At 32.4% G+C, this 21,885-nt stretch overlaps 1 long non-coding RNA gene across 2 annotated transcripts in view; it reads left to right on the forward strand.

Moving 5' to 3' along the window:
• Positions 1–19,184, forward strand: part of LOC123695150 — a 67,746-nt gene extending 48,562 nt beyond the window's left edge. The window contains exons 2-3 of one of the 2 annotated variants that reach the window (XR_006751908.1): positions 238–516; positions 17,906–19,184. This is a non-coding gene — a long non-coding RNA (uncharacterized LOC123695150). The remainder of the gene's footprint in view (positions 1–237; positions 517–17,905) is intronic. The other variant, XR_006751907.1, reaches the window with a different exon arrangement.
• The last annotated feature ends 2,701 nt before the right edge of the window (positions 19,185–21,885 follow it).

Genomic DNA, 21,885 nt, shown 5'->3' on the forward strand with positions numbered 1-21,885 from the left:
TCGATAATACTGACGCATAAATTCGCTACATTTAATAAAAGCGCGCACTTTTTAAGCGATGTCGATAATATAATAGCGATTAAGCACTTCGGAACTGCAAATATTTGACTCGGAAACGTTTTGTAGATTTTAATGCTATAGTTACAGTATGCATGTGTTGGTCTATGAAATTAACCTAAATAACATGTGTGACAACAAGTGACACAATAGAACTTGATAAGAATTTCTTTGTTACAGATTCGTGATTCAAGACTATTTACTCGGATCCGTCTGAGCGAATCGTGGAAAACACATTTCCTAAAGCCCGAAGACGATAGTCCAAGTCGCGGGAGGGCTCCCTGGGGACCCACACTAGTTTTCCTACCATATCTTATTGCTCTTTTGTTGATTCCCCGGGCCGTTAGTTTCATCGCCCGGGGTCACCGTGCGTCCTAAACGAATCCGAGAAAGAACTTATATGGGTGACAGTATTTGGAAAGAAAACTTTCTTTAATTGGATAATGGTACTTGAAGTAGGTATATTTAAATAATATAAAAAATATTTTTTTGACTTATGACTATAATTGTATCTACTACGTACAATAGGTTTAGATTTAGATTTATGTGCTTACATGTAAAATCATACAAATAAAATCTACATTCAAAAAGTAAATTAATTTGTACAGTAGAACTACTGTGATGTATTTTTGACTCACATGAAACAAGTTTTTGAATATAGTTATCAAAAGAATTACACAAACATAGCAACGTCCCCATAAGCCATGTTTCATCTCCTATTTATACCTACCAATTAGTTGATTAGTACATTAACAATGTCAAGACATTAGAGTAATTAGATACGTGGAATCCATCTGAGACTGCAATATTCAAAAGGATTAAAACATTCAAATCAGACAAACGCCAATTTTACAAGTAGGGATAACCCCTCAGCGGCGACCCTTGTCTTATTTATTCATCACAGGAAAAAACTTGTTTTGTTTGCTCCCCTTTGCCGCTAGGGTCAGGAACACGCCATCAGCAACTTTACCGATCCACTGTAACCCTAGAAGATATTTCTGCTTGTTTTGTAACTGTAAATCTCGGAGAACGGAGAGTAATGTACTTCGTGATAGTTTCTTGTTTATTTGCCGACTTTTGATACGAACGGGGGATTAGATTACGCGAACTTATGAAGGCTATGTTGTTTTAAACAATGCTTTATCTTTGGGAATGGATTGGCTAGATTAATGGAGTCATAAGGGTAGGCGATAAGTGAATATATACCTATTTTATATTATAAGCATGATATGATATGTATGAAAAGTTAAGGAAATTGTTAGATATTAAATAGTTATCGTCTTTTTCTGCCCTATACAATAAGCTATGCGAAAACTCATTATAAACTTTTTATAGAGGTCAAAATACCTATTATAATGATGGATAATATATAGAAGGTATAATATAATAACTATTGTAACAATAATTTAATTATCTTACAAAATACAATCACAAAAACAATGTATTTTTTGTATGGAAATGAGAATTCTCTGTTTTTTTCTGAGAACTTTTTACTTACGATGTTTCCAATTAGTTCTGATTATATGAGTAGATATATACAAAAGTGAATTGATTTGTTTTCCGTTCTTATGAAAGATAATAAATGAATCAGCAACTTTTTAATAATAAACGAGAGAAATTAAGACATAAACGCAAACAGCAATCCCATTAGAGTTTCAATTACTTAGGTACTGCAGTTTACATTTAGTGTGTTTAATTATGCTGAGGTTGCTATTCTAGGTGCATTCTGAGATAGCCTAAATCTAGTCTGGATTTAGCTAGAAGCGCAGTAATGAAACGCCACCCCTGGCTTAGACGTCTCGAAGCACAAAGTTTTGCCAGACATCACATCTCAAACTTTAACCGCCGTATGTTGAGCGCTTACTCAAAACTTCTTACATACAGACAATATTTGTTGTAATTAGTTCTGGGAATATTATGCATAGCGGTATTAGTATACAGTTATATTGCAATTTGCATTGTTTTTATTATTGCCTCTCTATAGGTATACCAAAGGTATAGGTAGCTTGTTGAAATAGAAATTTTGTAAAAAATGCTGTAATTTCGCCTTTAAATTTGTATGTTATAGCGATAAAATAAAATTTAACTTAATGAAAAAATGCATAAGATGTTAGAACAAGGAAAGCATATTCTTATAAAATCCGTATACTTTGAGCGTCGCTGCGCAGTGTTATCCCACCCCGGAGCTACCCTTTTTAAGGGGATTTCTTTATGTTGTGAGAGCTCATTCATAGCTTCCATCAAGACGATTCCGAGCGTCATTACGGTCGAGCTAAATGTACCGAAATCATCGCTACACTGCGCTTTCGTCTTGGACATATGGCTCACTGGTTATGGCGTCCGTATTGAATTACTGTATATATATTGAATTATATTTATAAACATTTGTTTGTGTTATGGTTTCCTTGATAGATGTAGCGAGGTTAAGAAGGAATAAAGATATTGTAGTTTGTTAAGATAGTTGCACAGTGCACTAATCGCGTTAAGACTTTCCTACTTGTAACCAATGTTCTTGCTAGGTTAGGAAAACCTAAATTATCAATTCTATCTACTTTGTGTAGATTTTGATAGCTCCAAGGAGTCTCGGGATAGTATTTTTCTTATACAAATGTATTAGCAAGCTATGATAGCTAACTTTTTATTACTTAGACCGAAAGGTATTATGACAGTTCATTTAAAAACCATCCCAAATGCTTACTAAATCATAGTAACCCGTTGCAGACTTGTGGACGATTTGCGGTGCGAAATTTAGTTTTAATAAAGGCGGCAATAGAACCTCTGCAGCCGTTACCCCGTCGATATTACACGACGAACACCCACTAATGTTCTCTTTTCATATTACGCTCAAGCATTATTATGTACTTAGGGTTGACAATCTCTGTCTTATTGAAGCTTTGCGCTAACATTCGTTTGGTATACTTATACGGAGAAATAACTAATTTACCGTGCGACCGTTGTTTTAAATACAAGTCGCTAAAAATATGAACATGGCGTAATGGCACAGATTAGATAGGTAATGGTAATGGTAACACATAATGTATAAAATCATAATTAAAATAAAAAGCGTAAATTAATATGCAGTACAAAATACAAATAACCAAGCTAGGAAAGATATTTCAGTCAGAATTACTTAAATTTAAAGATATGAAATAATCTATCAAACAATTATCGCCTTTATCTCTGTATTTTTATAGATTTTTATAACGTCAACAAACAATTAATGACCCCCATAATTGTCATGTACCAACAAAATAATAATGGTCATAATGAAGCTCTGTAAATGTCACTACAATTATGATCTGTGGTCCCCTATACTGCTAATCTGAACGTGGCTCGGGTCATTATTGACTGTTAATGACGTTTATGTAGTCCAAGTAATGACGTAAATATGGTATTTTGATTAATACTACGTTATGTAAATCTTTGTGACAGAGATTTAACCAAGAGTGTTAAATAATTGGTTTTAAAAATGAGTAATCATAGTTGATGTTATTTAGTTCAAAACTAAATACTTATAAAAAATAAAGGGTTTAAGAATATGTGTTGAAACAACTTATCATGTTGATACTTTATTTAAATAGGTGCGGACTGTTTTCTTTGATGAACTTAAAGAAACAGTGGACAAAGAAGCGATTATGCTTCATTTAATGAAAATAATAGACACAATAGCTTACAAAGAAACCTTTTAATTGATAAAACAAGTTCAGAAATAAGTAAAAATCTGAATAAAGAGAGTAAGTAGGTATCGCTTAAAAAGTTAACAAGTGGAATTCAGTAGATATCGTGAGTACGTAATAAGGGGCATAGAGCGAAGGCTCCAGTCCAGCACGTCGGCTTTATGGACCGTTAGTGCTACTGAAATCAATAAAAGTGCCGGAATGTACCGCACATGCGCAATGCTATGGCGAACTGACTCAGCTACATTCGTTTTATAGCCACTTGTATTTGTGTCTATGGCCACTTTGTACTCTTTATCGTTGTTACTGCAAAAAGAGTGAAGAAACTAATTGACGGCTCGTAAATAGCGACGGCGTGCGAGGGTTGAGTTAAATTGTAGTTATCAGCTACAAATATGTATAGCATTCTTATGTACAATAATTACCTAGAGACCTAGATGAAAAGATAGAGTAGAGTACAGAATCGTATAAAGGCAAACAAAGCGAAACTTATTTTTAAACTATTATTTTTATTCGCTATAAACAAATACATTTATATGATAGAAAGTAATACAAAACAATAAAAAAGATCACTAAACTAGTGAAACAAGTTATTATTTCATATATTATCGTCTCGACAGTGGAAACTTTAATAACTTTTACGACTTCTATTGACCGTTAAAGACATTTCGGCTATAACCGTCGATTGTTATGGAGGATTACTTTTATCATTTATTATAGAAACTGAATTTTTGGTATAAAGTATTGTATGCTTTCCCGCTGAGATTATAAATATCTTAATGTAAATGAATTCGTTAAGATATGAAAACATTAACGTCCCGCCTACGTACCTACTTATTAATGTTAATAAATCATTGTTCCCCGTGATCTTATATTTGTTATCATTGCCTTGAACATAATTATAAATACGTTATATTTATCTTAACGTTTCTTCACCCGCTTGTATTTTAATTAAAGCCATAATTAAGTAAATCTGCAATACAATTCTAGAATTTGCAATCAGATTCGCCGCAATAAAATATTCATCAGTGAACGTTTATTATTTCATAGGCAATTTTAAACCCATAAAATGTGATGTTTAAAATTTATTTCCAATAAACGGGATATACAATGAACATTTATGTTATTTTTATTAACTATCAGCCCATCAACGTCGTTTTATTGAATCACTACGTCGTCAACAATTTTCAAGCCATCTTCTAAGCTGATACGGCATTTAACGACAGGACAATTAATTAAAAAGGCATAAACGCGACTTTTATATACGAGAGGACTATAAAGACTAACTTTTATACGTCGTAAATGCGATTGTCTGAGTACCCTGACGACTTCGCCACCGCTCCGAGGGTAAGGAGCGGATACTGTAACCAAAACGCTTATGGTGCTATAAAAAATCGAAAGTGCTTGAATCAGGTGTGCTTTTAAAAAGCTGTTACTGTTTGTTTAAAATTACTATGATAGCTTTTTATAGCACAGAGACATTTGTATAAGTTTTTAAATTTATACTACTATCTGAATGCTTTTTATACACTTTTTTTAATAATGGAAATAGCCAAAAAAAAAAGTGCGTGTGAAGTAGGTAAAATATGGCCAAAGATCTGTTGTAATTCTCAAATCACCACTAACAATACTCCGCCTACAATAGATTCAGTGAGGCTATTGATACAGTATATCTTTTCGGCAGACGAATAAATAATCTCTATGTGCAAAACATAACGCTAAATCACATAGATACTGAGGAACAAAGCAAACATCGCATAAAAGCGATTCAGATCAAAGTTAGATGTCTCCAGGGGCTAATAAAAGAGATTTATTCGTCTTTACCGAAGGAAACTTTGAATAAAAATACCGAGATTTTTAAATAAACCATTAAAGAAAAAGTTCCGGGCCATTTGAGGCGGGTTATTGTACCACTATCGAACGGCATTGTTCACTGCAACTTGGGATATTATACCTACTTTGATATAGAAAAAATGGATGGATTATTATATTTTATTGTTGTTTGTGTACATTTATACTTAATATCTATTTAGGTTTTTTTAAAATATAGGTGCCCCGTCAGTGTTTACTGTTTAGTTATATCTTGAATTGTTTCTAAGGCTGGTTGCAGAGCTTGAACGACCGTCAGTGCGTACGTCAGTCGCGCTTGTCATATAATATATGGACATTCATAAAACCGTTCATAGCTAGACCAACCATACGCACGCGTATTGTCATGCGTAATAGTGTCATAGTCATACAATTGTTGATGCGTATCGTCAGGACCGACGGTACGCACTGACGGTCGGTCAAGCTCTGCAACCAGCCTAAGCTATTGAAACTAATTAATCATGTCTCATTTTTCATAAACATTTATATTGATATTCCGCGATTTAAAAATACTTAAACGATATGTTAAGTCATTCGTATTAGCAGATAAAAAATACTTCTTGTTGGAAGCAGTTTTATAAACACATAACGAAAAATATAATACCTATTTATTTTTCAACACTTACTTACTAACACTTACCGATTGAAAATAAAAATGTATTGTTTCACATCCAGTCCAACATTGTTAAAACCTTAAAATTCTCGGAGTTAAAGTCAACTCAGGAGATTTCTCACAAGTTATGCTATTTGGAATAAGGTGTTTGTACGGGAACCATTAATTTTTATAACCACCGCATCCTTTGATTGTACAAGCTACGTTTATCAAGCAGATAAAGCTGGAGGTATATCTTACGTCTTTTACAGAGTGATAACTAAAATGTGGTTTCCAATTACGTTTAAATAAATGGTACAAACTCACATTTATCTGGTGCTGAATGAAGATATCTAAAGCTTTATCTTCAGCATTGGGAAACCTCATCATGGAAGGCGTAATATATTGAAGCTTGATCATCATTTTCATTGAAGATTAAATCAAATAAATTATAGGCTTTATGATGTTCGCAAAAAACTAGTTATTTGTGACAATGGATAATGTTACGACAACGCACGCACGAAATACGTTCAAATATTAATGCTAAGTATGTAAATTAGAGATATTCTATGTAAACTTTTTGAAAAGCAGAAAATAACGTGTTTTGCTTATAAAATAAATGTTGAAGAACAGTCGGATTTACCATAATAATATGTGAGACAAAGATGGTTTACGACGCGCGGATAAAAGTAAACGACGAATAAAGTTTAAGTAAACCAAGATTCAGTGGGTACAAGAGATTTCCGTAAAAGCGTTCTTTTTCGAATCGGCAAGATTTATTCAGGGCTCAAGGGATGTCGTATGTATTTATTTGTGAGTCAGTGTACCGGGGGTCGCCCCGGGTGGTGGAATGGCAAACAGGAAACAGATCTACCAACTTTCCCGTCGAGCTGGCGAAAGGAAGATGTCTGTAGGGTGATGCTTGGAGGGTGCTGAATTTTTAGTTTATAACGTTGGACAATATTTTCTTTAGAATGTTAGATTCGATGAAGAAAAGATAAAAATCAATGTCACAAAGAAATTAGAAGCAATTATGAGAAATATGATTATTCAAACGTTATGCCGATAAGGATTTCGTGTACCTAAACCAACATTTAAGTTAAGCTTTTTAACTATGGACAAAATAATTAGACGTGTTAAATCGAGACTATATCTGCACCTAAATAAAATCAATAGACAATACGATTAGGTACGTAAAATTCACTGCTCCGTTATTTTAGTTTGACTTAAATCAAAATAATATCCTAATATATTAATGTTGACCCTGGCGTCTTCATACTTGATATATTTATAAGTATTAATACCGTTTTATAAGAGCAAGATAAACATAAATCACCCCGTAGGCGGACTACGCATATTATATGTATATCCTTCTTTATGTTATTCCATCTAATTTATTTATGAGAATCTAAATTATGAAGTATTGAATACAAAATACTCTTCAATATTTCATGAGACGTCCTGTGCTGGTGGAAATTAGAAAGTACTGCGTACATTTTGATTCAAAATGTGTAATATATGTCACGTGTTTGTTTTATTAAATTTTGCACAGGTATATGTATCAATTCTAAAATGGTTGTGAAAATTATCTATGCTATAAAATAAAATAATAAAGATGTTGACGCATAGGTACCTATAATGTAATACGAACAGTAAAAAACAGGTTGTAGATACACTGTTGAATAAAAAGCACATTTTTCTTAAGAAAAATAGCATGAAATAACAATAGTAGTTAGTTGCAACACTGCTGTTTTATTATGAATTGCGGAGCCATTACATGGCTTCAGCTGTAAGAAAAAATATAAAATTAATAAAACAAGTACTAAACCCCATAAAACACATGCTCCCGCGATGTTTTAAACATTTACTGAGATATAAGAAAAGCAATTTTGATGTGAAATGTTGCTTTGGTACGTTTTGGTGAACTATAATGCTGCATATTTGAAGGGAACTCTATTTTATATTTAGTTTAGATTTAAAATTTAAAATTCGGTGATTTTGGTTTTTGGAATAAATTGGTTTATTTTAAATTCAAAAAGAACCTAATAGATAATATGTACCTTATGCTTTAAAAAAATTAATTTTAAATAATTAATATGGGTATTTTACTTATAATTGATTTATGATATTAATATATTGTAGTGTGTGGTTAGTTGTAGAATATGCCGAAAATTTAAAAAAAAATTATGAAGTGGCTAAAAATTTAAAAGCTGACATCTTCGATTCAAAGCAAAGCAACATCCCCATGAAACATTTCTAAAATCGCGGGGTAGGTACGCGTAAAATATGAAATCCGCGTTTCGGCAGTTGTACGCACACGTTACTTGTTTATCCTTTAAGGGCGAGTTCTCATTTCCAACAACTGCTATGATTGCTGTGTAATCTTATCCCTCCCCTTACAATTTGCGAGACACAAAAGTATTAAGGCGACTTTGAGGTTGGATTATTTCGGTTGCGTCATTAACTGCTCGTTGTTATTATTAGTTCTGTGTGATGTGCTTTTAGACGGTGGAATAGTTTATTTATAGTTCGCGTATGCTTCTTTTAAATTATATATCTTAATCTTAGTTATTGGTTTAAGATAATATTCAATCGTCGAAGTTTAAATTAGGTACATCTAATGAATATGCGATGTGACTGTTAACATTACCATTCTTACCACAATCTCTAAGATAAACATCAACATTAAAGAGACATGCACTTAGCTAGATTTAAAAGAATACGAATACTCTTTGGTCCGGAAAATTCAGAATTATTAGTAAATTCAGCATTTTAATTAACTAAAAGGGCACACGATAATATTGAAATATACTTTACGTTCGGTTCCGCATGTTTTGGCAGAGTATCAAAGTATTTTTGGCTCAGAATGCACTTCATGAATGCAGTCGCTTTGCTGTCTCTAATATATTATAATGACCTTTTTGTACCTACGTTATATCCAGTACAAGTCAATATATTTGTAGCGTTGATACGTTTATTCATTTAAGTATATCCTGTTATATTTCTGTTAAATTTCACGCTTATTAATAACATAATTTTCCTATTTACTTCGTAATCAATGAATAACAAAGTCGTTTAATTATTTTAGGGAATTTACACTACACTCACTTTTCTTTTCTTGGTTTAAGATGCTGTATAAATTAACAAATAATAATGTACATACATGTAATGATCTTGAATATCGTTTTTACTCGATCGAAATATATCTATTAAGTAACAATGAACTACCTATATGTTAATTAATATTATTAATTCAAGCAAGTTAACCATGCTGGTTATAATATTTACTTATTAAATACATTATTTTAATTAAATACGTTTATCATACTTTCTTAGGACCAAAAAAATAGAAACTCCGACCTTGCACTGTAAAGAATACAAAACAAATAGATACATATTACATTAGGAAACCGACGGAAAACGCGAAACAAAATTGAAAACAAGCCATTGTTATGTTATACGAAGGTTGTACGAGAAAAAGGCAATCTACATGGAGGGTTTGCACCGGACGCCTCCGAGATGAGGAAATAAGAATTCATCCTCTCTCGCGGAGGGGGTGGGCCGGAGCCGGGGGGGAGGGGCGGGGGTGTCAAGACGGACGACGCCATTCCAAAAAGCCATTATACGATGCTGGAGCTGTTTTCTATCTTGGAAAGGAACCCGCGCCTTTCCCGACCCTCCTTCCCCGGATTCCCAAGTTTGTTTATGAAAATTACCTATTAAAATAGCTATGAAAGTAACGCTTTTGCACTCGCAAAATTAATAAGAAAATTGATAAAGATTATTTTAAATGTTTGCGTTTCCGATCTTGGATTCTTCGGTAAATGTTGCTTTTGAGTTTTGCTCGTGAAATTTGTATGAGATTTGTGATGTATTTTTAATAATATTAATTAGTTATTTCTTTATTAATTGAGAAATAAATAAGTGATTTAAAATGTTATTACCAAATTCAACACATTTTCTTTCATACAACTGTTAACAAAAAAAAAAAAACTAAAGATGGTAACAATTTGACGATTGGAAAATAGTTACAATAGATTTTGATAAGATAATTATTCCCTGTTAAAATTAAAATAGATAAATATTTGGCTTTAGAAGAATACATATTTGTCAATATCCTTCTTTAACATAAACACAATAATATGCATACATACAAGGATTAACATAATATGTATCTAATTTATAACATGAAGTACATATTTCCAATATCGGAATCTCTTGACATCTTAACTTATATGTTATTATACCATAAATCGTGTAGATTCATATTATTTTGAGCATTATAACATCGTACATGTTATAATAATCTCTGATTTATCGTTTTGAATCTAACTCGGTATAATCTTAATTTATAATCCCCTTCAAACCTGGCGCGCGTATTTAAGATTACTTAAAGAGATTTATTTTATGCTCCCCTCCAAGATTTACTACCTCATTACAAATTAAATTAAAAAACGAAATTATTACACTTGAACCAAAATTTAAATACACATTACCACTCCCCTCTTTATTGGGAAGTGAAGCGTTTTCTTCACAAAGATTTTTCGTCCCTATCGAGAATGCGAATTTTTCGGTAAGTTCGACAAGGACAAAAGTCTCCGTAGCTGCTACTGACTCGATATAAAGAAAGATTATCCGAAGCCCCTAAGGAAGTTTGAAATTGCTATTGTAGCGAAAAGGATTATATGTTACTGCTACGTCGTAGAGAGTCTACGTCGTAGCAGGGGATGGATTTGGAAGATCGTGTGTTGATGTTTTGTATTGGTAATAAAATGGAATTCAATTACCTTTATTAAATAGATTATAAATTAGTTACACACGAGCAAAATATTATTGGTGTTGGGAGAATTTAATGGATATTGCCATTATACTTTTCATGTTTCATTTATCCAAAATAATACATATATTATGTATGTAATTATTAGAAACTAAGAATACTTACTTGTATTTGTTGGCCATATAACTATTTCGAATGAAATAAATTCGATTCTACTTCGATAGTTAATAAAGAAAATTAATCAAAATTCAAAATGGATGCAAATGTGATTAAAATGCTCACAAAATTAAAGCAACCTTAATCAGATAGGCCATATAATTCGGTGAGCAATTTAACGCATAAACATTTCGATATCGCGACATTGCAGGAGCAGCCGCGTGGAGCCGGTATAATCCGGTAAAATCCGGCGCGATCCAGTGGAAGCCGGCGCGAGCCGGTGAAATAGAGACCGGCGGGTGACGCGATATGGCCGGCCTAGACGGTGCTAATCCCTGTTTTAAATTCTGATAAACCACCTGTATTAACTGTTACCCTAATGCCTGTAATGGACACAGATACCTAGTGCATGTACATTTTGTATATACATATTAGCTAGAGCTTAAAACTTAGATAGTTTTACAAATTTTGTCAATTAAAAGATGTAGATGAACAAAAATTCAATATAACTTGTAACTTGTAAGTCATTAACTTAGTATGTGTGTAGGACGTAAGTACTAGTGCATATTTAAAATTATACTGTAATTTTAAAGTTGTAAAGGTGTCGTTCTTTAAAGCACTTCAATAAATACACTTAATAAATCTCATAGAGCATTTTATTATGTTTAAATCTGAATAAAAGTTCTTCTACTCACAAGCATGAAAGACATGGGGACCATAGCTTAGATTTATATCAAGCCATTATGAATTTAACAAGGGACACATAATCCACCATGCATAACGAGATCGAAAATGAAACATAAATCGTCGAGACGGACTAGTGGACGATTAAACCCATTAACATAGCACACGGGTCACCGAGGCCCAGGAGTATTCGTCCAATCAACTAACCCTTCCACTGCTTCCAATTTTAAGAGGCCTCCACGCGCATACGTCACAGTCCACATTTGTGTACGTACGCAGGTCGTATTGAAATTGTCGGTGTGTATCAGGATTCATGATAGGGCACCCCAGTACGCCCCCACTCAGATATACGGTAACGATCGCACCACAATACCATAGACAATAAATATAGCCTGTACGCGGGTACATGCCGGAGGCGAGTACAGTATTTGTATTGTTTATGCCACATTAAATTGTTAGAATGTTGCCCGGTTATTGCCGAAAGCGTATTCGGTTCGTGTATCGTTATGTTACGTATTCGTAGGCGTAAATTGTTTCGTTCCAACATTTGCTAAAATTCTTGCCTGTTCTTGTTTTGTTTAAGTTCGATGGGAATTTCTCGAGTTGTTTGAAGAAAGTTTCCTTTATAACGTGTTGGTACATACCTACATTTATTATCTAATAAATTTTAAAACAATGTTAATACAATTTATTTGTTAATATTGGATTTATCATGCATAACTATTTAATAGTATCTTTATTTATGACACATTATTTTAATTAAGTTATAAATCTTACATAGGTACCCTCCATTTTGTTGTCTTCAAACGGTTGTCTTGCGTGACTATTATCATTTAAACCTTAATTTGAACTTATAATATACTCCATAGCACTTTTACTATCTTAAAAAGTTTTGAATACACTTATTATTATTACAGCCATTAAATATTTATTAATCACGTTATGAAAATAGAGTTAGAAAGTCAGTATTACTTTTGTAGTGACTTGGATAAAAAATACATTTTGGCTTTTTAAATAAGTACTTATAGATACTATTAAAAACAGTTGATGTTCATAATAATGTGCCTAATAACTATAAAATCCTTATACTTTCAACAACTTTAGGGATATTGTAGTTTATACCCCTTAAAGTAGGTAGCTGTAGGTACCTAGTAATAACTGCACTATTGGTCCATTAGCGACAAGATATATTAATTTTAACCTTTATTATAAAACACTATTAAGAATCTATTAACTTATCATTTAACAGGTTACATTTTCAATAAACACATACCTCTTTCTAACAATATAATAATGTTAAAACGATCAGTGTTGTATCAAATATGTTGTGCACGTGCGTATTTTAAATGCAGCTTAAGGATATATGAAAAATACCTTTGAAATATCTTATAGATGAAGTTAGTAGAGCGATAAAGGGCGGGTGCCGAGGAAACGGCCCACGCTCACCTTATTTCAATAACAATGTCTTTCCACAAAGGGACACTAAATATATATTTATGACCAGCATCCTCTATCCTTTCCTATGTTATTTTTGGTGTGGAAATTTCGGCATTACGTGTTTGAAATCAATGTATGGATTTTACAGAACTACATAGTTATGCCTAGTTTACTCAACCCTGCAAGAATAATGTGTTAATATTATTATCTGGTTTAAGGAGTCTGATTGCCAACTGTAATTTTTTGCTATCTTTAGCAGGTTTACTATAAAAAGCATTCAATAAAACTTTTCGCTAAGTGTCACTTCTTAATAAAGATTTCTGATACTTTGCGAACACGGAATAGTTTCATCGATGTCGCGGTGGAGATGTTACTGAAAGTCATAAAAATAAAACATTATTCAACAAGCGAATAAACGTCGAAAGGAACGCCTACTTGGAATAATTTTCGCACGAACATCCAAAGAGCATTTCCATAATGTTGAAAAGAATATGGAATTTATGGTAACAAGTTTACTGAGAAAATCGGAAGCCTATAAATAAAAAAATTCTTTATTCGGGATATGTATATTCTTGCTTACCCATACTGAGTTTCTGAGTAATTCAGTGAATAAAATAATTTCTGCAATCTTTGAGTCAATACATTTTCCAAATATGTGGGTATGTTTATGATTTAATTTCAGTAAAAAGTTTCTTAATTGTGCGACAACCAACGCCACCTATTGACAAACAAATATTCACAATTACAGTCCAATAAGAAAAGCCCAACACTTATAAGTAAAGCGAAACAAACAGTAATTTAAAATACAATAACTATAGTCCACATCAAGCCATGCGTGAAGCGATTTCACGGAACATTAAGCCAAAATATCTTTATATTTGATACACTCGTATCGGGAAAACTGCGAATATATATCTTGTATATAGGCATTTAATGTGCGCAGGGTGGTCACCGGGGAAATTTAACAACTTCGCAATATTTGCATAGAGGCTGACCCTCTCACTCACGATATTACTCCGTTTGAATGATATTTGCATCTAATTGTAATCCATTGTTGTTTCATGGGAATGGTCAGTGTGGGTCCGCTGATAAATTGTATTTATGTGTCTATTTTACTGCGATATGAGCGTGTGCGTGTGCGGACGGTGCTCTGGGACAAGCGAGGGTAATAAACATATTATTATGTTACTATTTAATATGGTATATAGACATTATATACGTGTTTGATAGATAGTAGTAGTTAGTTTTTTCAATTACTGGATATACGCTTAGATGAAAAGGTAAACCTACGTATAATGCTGTATTTAATTACTGTAAAATGTATGGCGTATAGGTACCTACATATTTCCAAATTACTTATGTATAGGTATCTATATTAAAATAGAATGCTGTTAAAACTTAAAAACAACACTTATTTGTCAACTGTTTTTACATTGTTATGAAATAAGTTCATAAAACATTTTTTACACAAGTTAAAATTGTCGGTCCAATTATAATTAGGTACAGTCTACACAAGACGAAGCAAAAGGCGTAACTTCCGTTTTCCGCGGCATTGGGCACAATTTGAAATATTTTACTGTTCTTGTAACGACTTGATGGCATTGCCGAGGGCCACTTATATATCTCTTTTATCTTTTGTTGGTCCTCGCCCCTTTGCCCTCTGTCGCGGATAAAAATTCACCAACGGAGGGACTTTTTTGTTTGATAAGAGAGTGGATTACGTTTGATTTGTGAAAACGTGTCGAGGATTTACTTTTCCATTCAAATATAACTGTATGCTATGCCATTAAAACGTTTTATTTTAATACGTTACATTAGGTAGGTAGGTATATGATTTTTAAATTGAAATTTCTTCTACTGTAAATTGTACATGCGTTAATTGAAAACCAATATAATAAAATAAACACGCAATTCCAAGAAAATATGTGTTGCAAATAGTAACGAAGCTCCTGTACAAGTAAATGTAGTGCGAAAAAAATCCGAATTTATTACATTACAAATAAAGTTTCCGATAGTCTTAGCCATTTCTCCCTGCTCTAAAGTACTAACATAAACATTCCCGTGTGCCGGCGCAAATCTTGAGGGCTAGATGTCTAAATCAAGTCTATCTGCTTTGCGATCTGCCGCCTTATTCTCGGTATTTCGCCTTAACACAGCTGCGTTCAAACAACAGCTTCAAATTCTGTTTGTCTCGTTAATGAGCTAGGCAGATTTCAGGATTAAATGGGATAAAAGAGTTTTAAATTGAATGTAAGCCACGCAATGAGATTAAGGATTGGATTTAGAATAAAATTAATATACAAATAGGAAAAAAAATTTCACGAATGTTTAAATATAGGTAGATATTGAACGTAATATTGTGTCAATTGTATGGAGTGATTGACATCGTACCTAAATATAAACACAGTTTTTATTAAGTACGACGTTATACCTATTTTTATTGATATAGACATTTCAAAGGTCAGTACGTAATAAAAAAGTTAACTATATAAAAGCATTATCAAATATGCGCTGCAAAGGAATGCTTCTATATTTATAATTCATATACTGTGATATAAACCATGACTAATTCTATAACTCTTGCTTATCCCTTTCATGCATCCGAATAATAATCCTGAAGTATCATCTTAATATATTTGTATGCTCATTATTAACATGTTGCAACTCTATTTATTGCGTACAACTGGTTCCCAACAAATATTTCTATTTTATTGCTGATATATTCATAACGTTATACATCTTTCCCATCCCATTAAAATGCTTTATATAAATACCTAAACAAAACGGTCCCCGGTCCGGTCGGCAGTAAGTTATGTCGAACAGAACTATAATTCAGATAAAAAGAATATATAGCTACAAGTTTTTTATTTTCGGTAACGTCTTGATTAAGTATGGACCACCTGCTTGTGTCCGTTCCTTCGGTACTCAATAAATAAAGCTTGAAAAAATTAATGGTCATATAAAGAATACGTCGAATAATGCATTTCTCATTTTCGGAGAGGGTCAAAGAGAGCTCTTTGTTTTTGCCGGTTTAAATCTACGAACATGTTTTTTTATGAGGACAAGCAAAAACAGTCCATGACGCATAATAATCCGAAAAATGAAACAGTGTATATTCTGATCATCTCAATTATAATATGTAATGGCAATTAGGAATTTTTTTATTTTTTTATAATTCTCTTTTTGGCGGGACTAATAAGAGAATGCATTCATAATAAATGTGGAGAATTGCATTTCACGGTAACAAAAGCTCACGTTTTTAACCTAACATTGTGGTCGGAATTAAATGAGTTTGCACAGTACAATGCACACTCCAGGTAAATAACGAAAGAAAATGTCTTCCCCTTGCCAATAAATCATGGAAGAGGTTCTTTCTTTATATCTAATCGCAAATTTATTGTTGCGAGGCTCGCAGTGGTACGAATTAACAATGAACAAACTATTATTACACATAGATATATCATTTTATATAAATCATTGGGGTCATTGTGTTGCGCCGCTTTTGTATTTGCAGTAAGTGGTAATGAAGCCGTTTCCACTACCACATAATGGTTTGAATGTGTCGTAAATTGATTTTTATATTTTGTTTGACGTAAATGATTGACATGAGAGAGTAAGTAGCGAGTCGTTTCGGGGAAGCACCACACTCGACGACTTTATTACCGAAACGATAATTTAGACCATAAACTTTTCTGTTGAGGGAGATTTAGGCAATTTTATGACTCATTTAGTGGTAGTAAATGTCCATGTATTTTGTATAGGTGTGAGATTACACTTTTTATTTTATCACCGGCGCTACTGGGACGGATACTACTACGGATTTATTTTGATTGGTGGTAATTAGTTAGCTTTCATTATTGGATTTATTTTTTTATTATGATATCTCTCTACATGTCCATAGAAATGTGCCCGACGCCAATTTAAAATTATAACATCAAATAGGTTACAAAATGGAAAGAAAAACAGATAGCATTTAGATGTTTTAATAGTTTGATAAATATAGAGCAGATGAATTTTTATGTTATCGTTTGTAATAAAATTATTTACTTGTATCTTTGTTACAATCAAAACTTTTCATTTAGAATAATGATTAAAAATTTTGTTATTAGGTAAACGACATTTTTAGTCATCGGAATCGTATTTAAATGCTGCACGCATTACGCTCATAGCTGTTGTTGTAAGACCTTTTTATTTTAGCGCCAATGAGTCGGTATCTATTTAAGTAATTAAGGTGTTAATCCATACTAATATTATAAATGCGAAAGTAACTCTGTCTGTCTGTCTGTTACTCAATCACGTCTAAACTACTGAACCAATTTGCAAGAAATTTGGTATGGAGATATTTTGACACCCGAGAAAAGACATAGGCTACCTTTTATTGTGAAATATGTACCACGGGCGAAGCCGGGGCGGACCGCTAGTTTTATATAATTATAGCAAAATTATTAGTATAATAGGATATTTATTTTATTGTAAATATGTAACGTTTAAATAAACGTCCATTAATTATATCATATGGACTCTACATTACATCAAAATTCCATACTTCATCTTTCCTAGACCTCTAGTTATCTGTTTGTCCATAACGTAACATAAAGGATATTATTTAATTTCCCTTAAACAAAATTAACATCTAAAACATACATTTGGTTTCAGGCAGCATAGCGCTCCCGACGAAGGCTTCAGAGGAACAACATTAGTCTTCCGTAGAGCGCCGCCTACGAGCCACTCGCTTCTCCCATTGGCGCGCCACGACCCGCCCATACAGCCTACAATTATATTTATAATGCACACGGCAAAATAATTTACATTCAAGCTGAATTTGCGACTAGTATGGGTAATTGAAAATTTGTTGTATTGAACCCAACACGGCCTATGGCTATCGGAAAGATATTAAATTAATTAATCCGCATTTATGCTTCCCGCTTTTAATTTGATTGTATCTTTTTTATTGTCTATTGATTATTCATTTTGTTGAGATTCAAGCTACTGTGGGATTAACGTTTATTGGTAATATTGTGTTTAAACATGTTCAACTTAGAATGCTCACACATTAAAATAGGTACATTGAAAGATTAAATGAATGAACAATACCTTCCCCAATTATTTCGCGATTGTGTATCTAATATAATGGTTTTGATAATAAAGAATAAATTATGTACTGTGATTTCTTGAATTCCATGGGGATGATTTGATGAATAAAGATAATTGCCCTAAGCTAATGCAAAAGTTAGTCAATAAGACATTTGAAAGAAATGTAAAACTGCTATATTTACTGCTCTACATGGACCAAATTTTAAATATCCAAAGGGAGAAAATTAAATCAAGTTGCAAAGAAAGACAACAAAACAAGAAATTAGAAAAGGTAACACTTCCAAAACTTTATTATTATCGAAATTAGTTTCACAAAACTGCATTGGTTTTCTAATAGGAATTTTACTCCTAACTAGATAACTTATTCATATAGGTACGAGTACCTACCTATCTTCAACTCTATCGGAGTACCTAATTTTAAATTGTAGGTAAACAATTTCATCTCAAGAAATACATTTCACACATTTGAATGCTTTAATGAATTTTAAGGTAGGTAATTTTAGTTAAATTTTAGGGTATTAATATGATAAAGTAAATTTAATTCTTATGTGTAGGAACTACTTGTATTTACAAATAGGTATAACGTTGTATCGTATAACAAAAACGAACACTATTAAAACCATATTATGTTGACGATGTCGAAACTATGTAAACTATTGTAACAAAAGCTTAGAAATATGTGCCTACTTTAAAGACAACCGATAACTTAAAGTATTTTAACAGCTGATTGAAGTTTAACAAGTTTCTATATTAATTGTCTTAAATTGTATATTTTAGTTTTAGTATATTATGCTACAAATCAATCTATCTACCTATTGATTTATTTGAATTGATTTTTTTTTATTTCACTGCACATTTTGCAATTTTATGTACATATTGTACCTAACAATAAAATATATGACATGCCTCGTCTTTTATTTCCAATCCTTTACTTAAAAATAAGGTCATTTAAAAATAGAATCATTATTTTTATTTTGTACCCATTGTTTGGACTTGGCGTTCCAATTATTTCATGAGAAATAGAGAAAAGCGAACCACACAGGTGAACGTTCTGATCAGCCCTAATTAAGCTACATGTAAATGTATTAACATAAATACGATTGACGTTAACCGGTCCAATCGCCTTCCACGATAAACACAACAAGCAATTCCAATAAACCAAAACCTCTTTAATTGGTTCGACGATATAGATTTTAATTGGCCATAAATCCAAGATCGTCCTGTAATGGCTCTTATACCCGTCCAGGGCACAAATCTTCTTGTGAAATTAAGATTTTTCTCTGTAAGGAATATATTGTGGAGTTACGAATGCGATACCGCAGAGGTTCGAGTTCTTAATGGCTGATTATGTTATTTCGAGATAGGGAGATATTTATTACTAGTTGATCTGTTACATTGTAACATTCATATTTATTCTTTAGGCTTAATTATTCAACACATTAATGATAACGTAAAGAGCATTTGAAATATTTAAAAACATAATGAGTTAGGCGAAATTCAGTATGATGAGCAATGTGAAAGTTTGATAGTATTATCATACACCGAGAGGTCGTTAGAAATCCCAGTTAGATTCCAAAAAAAGCTTTCCAATAATTTTGTTCTTAAAATATAAAGTAAGAACTTTTTGTTTGATGTGATTCACAAGTTAATAAATGTACTAGGTAATAGCTATTTGGTTGAATCAAAATTGGTACATATTTTAATTGCTTTAAAAAAAATAGTAGATATTATTTCTTTAATAAAACAGAAAGATTTGCCATGACTATGCGTAGAGCCTAAATTTAGGGACATCTCTTGTATCTCTTGTTTAATAATTATCGACGCATACAGTTCGAAGGCAAGAAAAGGCTGTTCTTAGAAAGCTTTAAAGAAGTGGGAAAACAAAACACATTAAACTCAGTCCATTACGTGATCCCCTCGATCAGATTGTAAGAATATACCTATCTCATATTTTCTATGTATTGACGTAACATGATAATCATATCAATTCGAATAAGTTAAAAGACACTTGATATTATGTGTATCTAATAAGAATTTCATCGTTTACATTCTTAAGCCCCGTATTCATGGTAAACATTTGTTTAGCAACAAAGTTGAATCAATGTGTTGCGGAATTGCTGTCAACATGTTGCTGGCAACACTGCGTGTTGCAGAGTTGATAGCGTCATGTTGACAAGCTCTCGCCCGACAAGCGTAAACATCAGCTTAGCGACAATTTTTGACGTGTGTGAACGTGATTGCAACAGTTTATAAACATGGCAGTAGTGTGGAGCAATGATAAAATAATGCAACTAATAGAATTATTTCAATCAAAACCATTATTATGGGATTCTTCTATAAAAGAATACAAAGATAGAAACAAAAAGAACGATGCATTCGAAGAAATTTTTCAAGCCCTAAATATACCCAAAAAAAAATTTCCTTTTTGCAAAAGATAGTTTCGAATCCACCATCTTTTTCTCTTTTTTTTATTAGAAAGCCTATAAATCAGATACAGAGAACACAACAACACTACCTCCTCGGGCAACATTTTAACGCAGACTGGCATGTGGACAACCTGTATTGATTTAAACATAGTTGCTAGCAACATTCTCGCCGTTCACCAACAATGTTGATCAACTGTTCCTAAAAAAATGTTTACCATGAATACGGGGCTTTATAAAGTACATTGGTTTGACATAATATTTTAACTCCAAAATGTTGAGTATTTGGATTTAATTGCATATGGATTTATTGATTTGTTTTTGGCCACATGCATGTCTACTTTTATGAGATAAAAATATGAAATTATGTCATGAGCTTTACATGTAACATATTGATAAATAAAATAGGAAAACACCCAAAGTTCCTTATCTAAATTGCCAAACAAAAGGAACAATGGAAAATATTCTTCTTATTCTCATAAAGGGGTAGCTACGAACGATTTAATCAGTTGATAAAATAGCTGAGACTGTTATACTATTATGTATACCATAGGTATGTAGTAATATCAGGAGAATCTTATTATTTTATATAAAATATTAGTATATTTTAATACGTCGTAGTTATAGGATTATACATAATATAATATTTGATTATTATCTTTTCTCTACTAGGGCTAGAGTCCCACATCGCAAACATGCCTCATTTTTGAAAATTAGGTAACACATCAGGCAGGTCATATAATTACATATGTTATTGTATTGGACTGCAATGAAATTGATTATTTGAATGTTGCTTTTTGTCTAACTACATTACACACAGACTCTGGCTCATTTGAAACTGGCGTGCCTTATAGATTGAAAAACGAAATAATAATTCTGGTTTGAATTATATAAGTAAAAGTAAAGTCTGCAGTGAAAATCAAACAAACCTACATAATATCAAAGTTCTCCGCTCAAAAGCAGGTAGGTATACCTAGAGGCAAAACTTCTAAACTTGTTTAACTGTGAAAGTTAAACATTATTTTCATTATACTTAAAAGGTACTTTTTGATATTTGTTTGTTTTTACTTGTATTGCCCATTTAGCTTTAAGTGAGTTCTATAGTTTTTATTAGTTAAA

Source organism: Colias croceus, chromosome 10 (genome assembly GCF_905220415.1).
Source record: "Colias croceus chromosome 10, ilColCroc2.1".
Taxonomy (NCBI): domain Eukaryota; kingdom Metazoa; phylum Arthropoda; class Insecta; order Lepidoptera; family Pieridae; genus Colias; species Colias croceus.